Here is a 7,815-nt window from a genome sequence, read left to right on the forward strand (position 1 = left end):
AAAGAGGTAACAACTCCACTTTCAACCCTGGTGGGGATGTTAATAACAGCTCTACTCGCGACTCCGAGGGGAGTATCAATCAATCAGTTATGCTCATGACTGTGCTGAGGAGACAAATAAAGTCTGGGGCAGACAACCCACTGGAGAAAGTGACGGGGCACCAGGGTGACAAACCATCAACCGCCGAAGCTTCTCAAGAAAACACCCATGCTGGGAAAAAACTGCTGTTGGAGAGAACGAAATCTTCAACAACACATCACTTGCGACTGTACTGGGGAACAGCCCCAACAACAACTCTGTTTGAGGAACAACTTCAACAAAGATCCGAAGAAAGAAGATACCACCAAACCAGGAATATGAACCAATGTCTTACCTGTTGGGAATCATGCCACCCTCGGGAGAGCACTGAGATATTCTTAAGTGTCCTTTCAATCTTGTGAATGTTCACTTTGTTTAAAACAAAAATTTTGAAAAATTTGATTTGTTTAAAACAATGACATTTTAATCAATTTAAAACATGCAAAACATTTGTTGATTTGAAACAAATAAGAGTGCAAATAAATGGATAAAAAGCTCAAATTGATTTGATGGAATGGTAGTCTGCAAATGGCAAGACTCCATAGATCTGTACAAATTTGAAATCAGTGATATATATTGGAAGAGGGCTACATTGAACATAATGATCCTTTCTCTACCAATTTGAATCTCGATGTATCCGAAGCTTCGGTTGACGACGAATCGAGAATCTTCTGACGAAATGACGACTGATGAACCAGAAAGTCTTGTCAGGATGCAGTTACTTGCCAAATCCCTAATTTTTGCCTAGATTGCCCCAGAGTGGGGTACTCAATCTAGCGGGATGCAAATATATCTCTTTTTTCAAGTCTCTAATTTTTGCCTGGATTGCCCTTGCGGGTTCTCCATCGAGACGCTCATTTTTGCCTAAGCCGCCCTTTCGGGTTTTCAACTTAGCGAGCTATTCTGTTTTTTTTCAATTGTTTTTTCATTTGCATATACTTTTTTTTTTAGGCAAAGTATCTCTTAACTGCATCTGAATTCACAGGACGAGTGGAATCCTCCCCATCCATTGTTGTAAGCATCAAAGCTCCGCCTGAAAAGGCTCTCTTAACAACATATGGACCCTCGTAGTTTGGAGTCCACTTGCCCCTGGAATCGGGTGTGAAAGACAAAACTTTCTTGAGCACAAAGTCACCTTCTCGGAACACACGAGGCTTGACCTTCTTATCGAATGCTTTCTTCATTCTCTGTTGGTATAGCTGACCATGGCACATGGCAGTTAACCGTTTCTCTTCGATCAAATTCAGTTGGTCATAACGACTCTGAATCCATTCAGCATCAGTCAACTAGGGACTTGAGGGTATACTTTTTCTTTTTTCTTTTGAAAAGATTTTTGAAAAAAAAAAAAAAAAAAAAAAAAAAAATTTTGCTGATTTTTGATTTTTCATCTTTTTCACCCTCTTTCTTTTTTTTTTTTTTTTTTTTTTTTTTTTTTTTTTTAATGCCCCAGTTTGACTGGTTTACTGATTCTCATGATACAGCTGAATGAGCTTCCTTGGGCTCAAGAAGGCGGGTAATCTCGTCAGGAATCCCCTTCAACATCATCCTCCTCTGCCTCAGATACAAGGACTTCAAGATTGGGAGATGGCGTTGGATCATTATGTTCAATGGGTTTAGAAATCCCTGCATAATGATTCTAGATAATGAAAAGCTTTTGAATTTAAACAAGCAAATCATTTATGCAGATGAAAAAGCTGTTTTATTGTTTTTCAAGGTTTTTTGTGATCACTGATTTCATGCAAGAAAGCAAAAAGTGAAAACAAATGGAAAAACAAATGTTTGACAATGCATTAATTGAATGAAAACATCATTGTATTAAAATGCTGCCAACAATGTCATCACTTCTCCTTTTGGCATGGGAGAAGGGTTTTAAACAAAATGAACAAATCACGCTGACTTATGAATGACCGTAGGAACATCCACAGCGACCCAATTATGGCAGACACCACCAGGAATAACGAAGTTGTTCAGGTCTTCTGCATATACTTCCAAGATAGCAGCAGCTTCTTCGGGTTGATTGGCATGGATGAATCCTCCACTTGAATAAACCATGCTCCTTAAGTGCCCCAGAACAGTAGCCAATGCCAGCCCGGGATTGATTAACCAGGAATAAATCCATCAACAGGAATAAATCCATCAACAGGAATAAATCCATCAACAGGACTAAATCCAATAAAAGCACTTAGGCTGGCAAAATCCTCCTCGGAGTCCACAATTCTCTTGCTCAGGATGATCCATCAATCTGGCAGAGTCGGCTCTGGTATAATACCGGCAAAGTGCGTCTTCAGAATAAATGAAGCGCAGTAGGGTCAAACCATAGGACGGGAGGCCGAAACAAAACACCTGTTTATGCAAATGATGCATGAAATGTTTATGCATATGCTTGTTTTTTATCAAAGGAACTCGAGGGTTTTATTTGCAAACTTTGAAATGTTTAAGCATTTTGATCATACATGAGAATATCTCATCAGATATATCAGGTGAAAAAATTTTCCCGGTTTTTTCATGTTTCGAAATTTTTTGCAAATAAACTCCTTTGAGTTCCTTGAAAATTTTCTTTTTTTTTTTGATGATATGAATGCGGATGAATGCGTGAATGTATGAATGCAACAATCACACTCAAGGATCAAGCAAAGCACGCCAAACAAAGGTCGTGGGAAAGCTCATTGTATCCCTAATATCAATCATCCATTTTGGTGGATTTAGGTTTTCACCTTATCGACACCCAAGTTCCATTGATATTAACGGTACGTGAACCGGTTCAGACATTCTTAATATCAACCAGCCGCTTTGGTGGATTTTAGGTTTTACACCTGATCCGGGATCCATTGATATTAACAATGTTTGAACGACTCAACCACGAATCACGGGTTTGTTGAGAGTCACGAGCATGGAGTCTCGGTTAAGAACCACCCAAAGGGAGTGTACTAAGGGTTTAAACCTGCCAGACATGTTCTATCAGAGGTTCCCATAATCATCGTTCCATCTTTCGAATATTATCGGAGGAACGAATACTCGTATTCCAAGAATATTCTCAAGAGAAACTCTTATGAGTGTAGTATCGCGTAACAATCGTATCAGAACTGACATCTGAACGACCTCCGCACTACGGTCCTAAAAATAGGCCAAGATGGGTTTGGTAAACTAAGGTCCTTGGCTTCTGCGGAACATGATTGAAAGAATAATGCCTAACCACAAATAACTTGTGTGACATTATTAGTTCAACATGGCCTCCACCAAGTGAATGGGCTCGCAAGTCAACTGGCTAAGGACTACTCCACACCAGTCAACAAGACTATGCCATTCTCCTATCCTAGAGTGCACTCGAGTTCGGGTATAGAACTCATCTCACAGATCACCAAAGCAAACAGCAATGTATATCAAGCAATTCACACATTACAATCAATACAGTGATCCCAAATTGTACAAAAATATGTCAGATAAAGAATAATAACAATATATCACAACAAGGGTGAAAAGTAGGCAATACCACCAGGGATTCTGGGTTCGATCCCCAGCAGAGTCGCCACTTTTCTGTAGCGGTGTATTCGTCGCTATATGATCTATCGATTAAATCATAAGCTAAGAGATACGTTGAAATTTTCGAGTCGCCACCGCACTTTTATTTATCCAAAGGATTGGCTAAAAAGCGAACAAAAGCCTAAGAAGTTTTACACGTAGAAAACTAATAAAAAGATCAGAGATTCTGGGTAAGGGGTAAATTACGCAATGGGAAGGTGTTAGGCACCCACTACGTCCTAGGTACTCCTAGGGAGCCCTTTTCACACTTGTTGTACTAAATTATTATTTGTTATGACATAAAGATTGTGCAAACATGATTGGGATGGTGAGAAAAGAATATACAATTTTTATTATTATTGGGTTATTGGGTTCGAACGGATGAACCCGTTGCCTACGTACCTTCCATCAAAGGTAAGGATCAGAACGCCGTAGTTCGGCTAAAAGATTTCCAAAAGTGGGTTAGGTTCAATTTTAAACACAAACCCTAGGTCTTACGTTATCCACGGGAGAACACTCAACCTTATACAAACAACAACGTCCACCATGTGAGAACAGCTTCAACTGGCCAGAGAGGGGTTAACCCTATAATAGGCGAGGAAGACTTACAATTCAATCACTAAAGACAGAAGGTGAGATTAACATCAACCACTAAGATAAATCAAACCTATAGCTCATGTATGAAAAGATTAATGGACAAAGCCAAAACAAGTGAATGAGTGAAGTTACTGATTATGATTATGAAAATGGAGTCAAGGTATGATTAAGATCAATTCAAATAAGTATTATGAAATGGAGTTTGGAAAAAAAGTCAAGGACTTGAGTCCAGGTTTTTAGTTAGAAAACATGAAGATGTTTGCACAACACTTATGTCAAGTTTAAAAGGTAAAGTGTGAAAAGTCTAGGACGTAATGAATGATGAATGGATGAGGATGGATAGTAAAACTTCTTAGAGGTTCACTTCTTGAAATCATATAGCAGATGATTCAAGTGTGTCCTTTGGAATACAATGGATAATAATAAACAAACAAAGCAAAAGAAAAGCGGATACCGGATGCCAATCAATGGTCTTATACCAATCTCCTAAAACAAAACGGGATGTCAGAAGCCACTCAATGGTCTTACACTAATCTCCACAGGCAAAGAAATAAAAGCGGATACCGGATACCAATAAATGGATTTACACCAGTCTCCTAAAATAGAAATGGATATCAGATGCCACTCAATGGACTTACACTAATCTCCTCAAAAGAAAAACAAAGATGAGAAACGGAAGCTAACTGCCAATCTGTCTGGACTTAGGTCAACTCCACAGTATGCTCACAGGAAATCCAATGCCACATCACAGGGACTTACAATGGATCCTCACATACAAGAACAAAAGCAATGACATGATCACAGGAATGCAAATGCCAACTTACAGGGACTTATAATTGCAACCTCACACAAACAGATAAACAACTATGATCACAGGAAAGCAGATGCCAACTTACAGGGACTTATAACTGCAACCTCACATACAAACCAAACAGATCAAATTATGATCACAGGATAACAGATGCCAACTTACAGGGACTTATAACTGTATCCTCACATACACACAGATAAACAGAAGATATGAGTGACCAATGAGGTCTTACACTCTATCCTTCCATATCACAGGAGCAAATGCCAAAGCAATGGACTTACAATTGTCCTCAATGGACAAGCAACAATGATAGCATCACAAAGATAAATGAGATGATCATGCATTAATGGCAATTGATGATGATGATAGATGCATAGCATACAGGCAAACAAGTGCACATGAAGCAATCAATCAATCAATGAATAGCAAACAGCACACTCTATAGCCAAAACAATGGGGCTCACACAAGAGGGTTTGACTTTAAAAGTCCACTGTAATAGGTAAAGGTCGCTCTTAACCTGGCCATTGAGGGACTCAGGTGAAGCAGATGAAAAGGAGATGAGGGGTGTGCCTCATTGCTTCTATCTCATATCAGAGAGAGCATCAAAGAAAGTGTGGGAGTTCAGAAAGTAGGAACTCTCTCCATATTATTGACTCGATTAGATCTTGGGTATTTATCTCATTGCTTAACCATGTAATGGGAGCAAAGAGAGGACACACTGAATAGTGGGGGATAGATTACTTATCCCTACCTTCCACCAATTGCCTTACTTGAAGGACTTTTCCTGCTTAGGACAAATATAAACAAACACAGGCATTGCCTCTTAAGGAGGGCTTCAGACAGTTTGCCCGGTCAAATAACAGACCGGGTCTCCAGACTACATGAAGAAGAAGTAATTATACCTCAAAGCAAATGCTAAAAAGCAAAGCAAGCAAGCAAGTTCAAAGAACTTAAGCAACTAAAGCACCTGCAAAAGTCAAACTCATTAGCAAACAAGTCAACAGTCAAAACCAAAAGGAAATGAACCAATAGTCACACAGTGGGACCAATTGTGCAAGGCACAAAGACTCAAGCATATGAGTCACCTACAAAACAAATGTTAGCACAATATAAACAATTCAAATCAAGCACATTAGAATGATCCTCAAGGCATTGATGCTTAACCTGAAACAGATGAACTCAACATAAGCTCAGAAGACCACTAGGACTAGCCTAGGGTCAAAGATGAAAGAAAGAGTCAAGGCAGCAAGGAAAAAGTCAACCCAAACCAAGTTTAAACATTCAAGAAGCATTCTCAATTGGATTCATAATCATATCATGCATCATGGTCATTTCATATGCAAAAGGATGCAAAGCATGGCAAGAGAAGCATACAAAAGTCAACAGCAAAGACTTCATTCAAAAGTCAACTCAAACAATCTCAAAAATTATGAAATAAATCACACTCAATCCTAACATCTAACATGGCATACATGTAAAATTTCATGGCATTTGGATGAGAGGAAGGCAGTCAATGAAAATCATGAAGTCAAATCAAATTCAAGTAAGCATGGTGAAAGTCAACAAACATGAGTCAACTTCAAAAAATCATATCAATTTGAAAACAGAAGAGAAATGAATGAGATTAACACCCATGCAAAGCTTGAGATGTCTAGTTATCACATATGAAATTTCATGATCATACAATAAGATTTGAAGATTTCACCAAAGATTTGGCAAGGTATAGCATAAAAAGTCAACAAATGACCACATATGGAAGAAAATTCTCAATCAAATGGAAAACAGCAAGATTAATTCCAAGAAAAATCATACATCAATTAGACATACAAGGGATCATTCATGCAAAATTTGGAGTCATTTGGATGTAGGGAAGTGTGTGAACAAAAATTGTGAAAATGCATGATCATGGTATAACACCAAATACAACACACCACTTCAAAAAATCATAACTCTCAATCCACAAGTGATAAATGCACAAACTTTATACCAAAATGAAGGTCAATGTGTCTAGTTTTACCACAAAAAATTTCAAGCTCATTGGATGCAACATGAGAATTCCACAATTAAAATGGCACAATGTATCATTTATGCACACATGTTGGAACATCATTTATCATTTAAAATCCAGAACATGAAAAATTAATTAAAATTCATAATAAAATTCTAGACACATTCATGAGTATGAGGAAAAAAATTCAAGATTTTTGGATAAAAATTGAATAAGAAATTAATTTGTGAAGTTGGGTGAAATTATGGGTGAAGTATGAACACAAGGCATGGCATAAGTGGTCAACACAAGTCAACAAAATGGCAATTGTAATATTCAACTCACTTAACCAAAACGCACAGCATAAGCAGGACACGGGAAATGTTCCTATTGGCTGTTGCCAATGGAACAGTGAACTTGGCCAATAGCATACGAAATTCTGGGCTCTCATGTACATGAACTAGGGTTTGGCAATGGTTCATGGATTCAACAACATCAAACATCATGGTTCGACCAACACAACAGCATATCATCATCACTCAAATAGGCATGACTCATGAACAGCAAATATCACGCATCATCAGCCAACACCAACATAGTATAATCATGAGATTTTCTGGAAATGATATGGTTTAAACACAGCATTATGGCATTCATGTATTCATCAATCATCATGCAGCAACTAAACAACAGCATTCAACATAACAGCAGCAGCAACATTCATCATTCTTCATCAACAGATCAAACAACCCAAAACAATAGCATGGCATACTCATCATCATCATGTAACAACAAAAGCCAAACACAACAGGTGGAATTCCT

The sequence above is a fragment of the Lathyrus oleraceus genome, chromosome 2 (assembly GCF_024323335.1).
Source record: "Lathyrus oleraceus cultivar Zhongwan6 chromosome 2, CAAS_Psat_ZW6_1.0, whole genome shotgun sequence".
Lineage (NCBI taxonomy): Eukaryota > Viridiplantae > Streptophyta > Magnoliopsida > Fabales > Fabaceae > Lathyrus > Lathyrus oleraceus.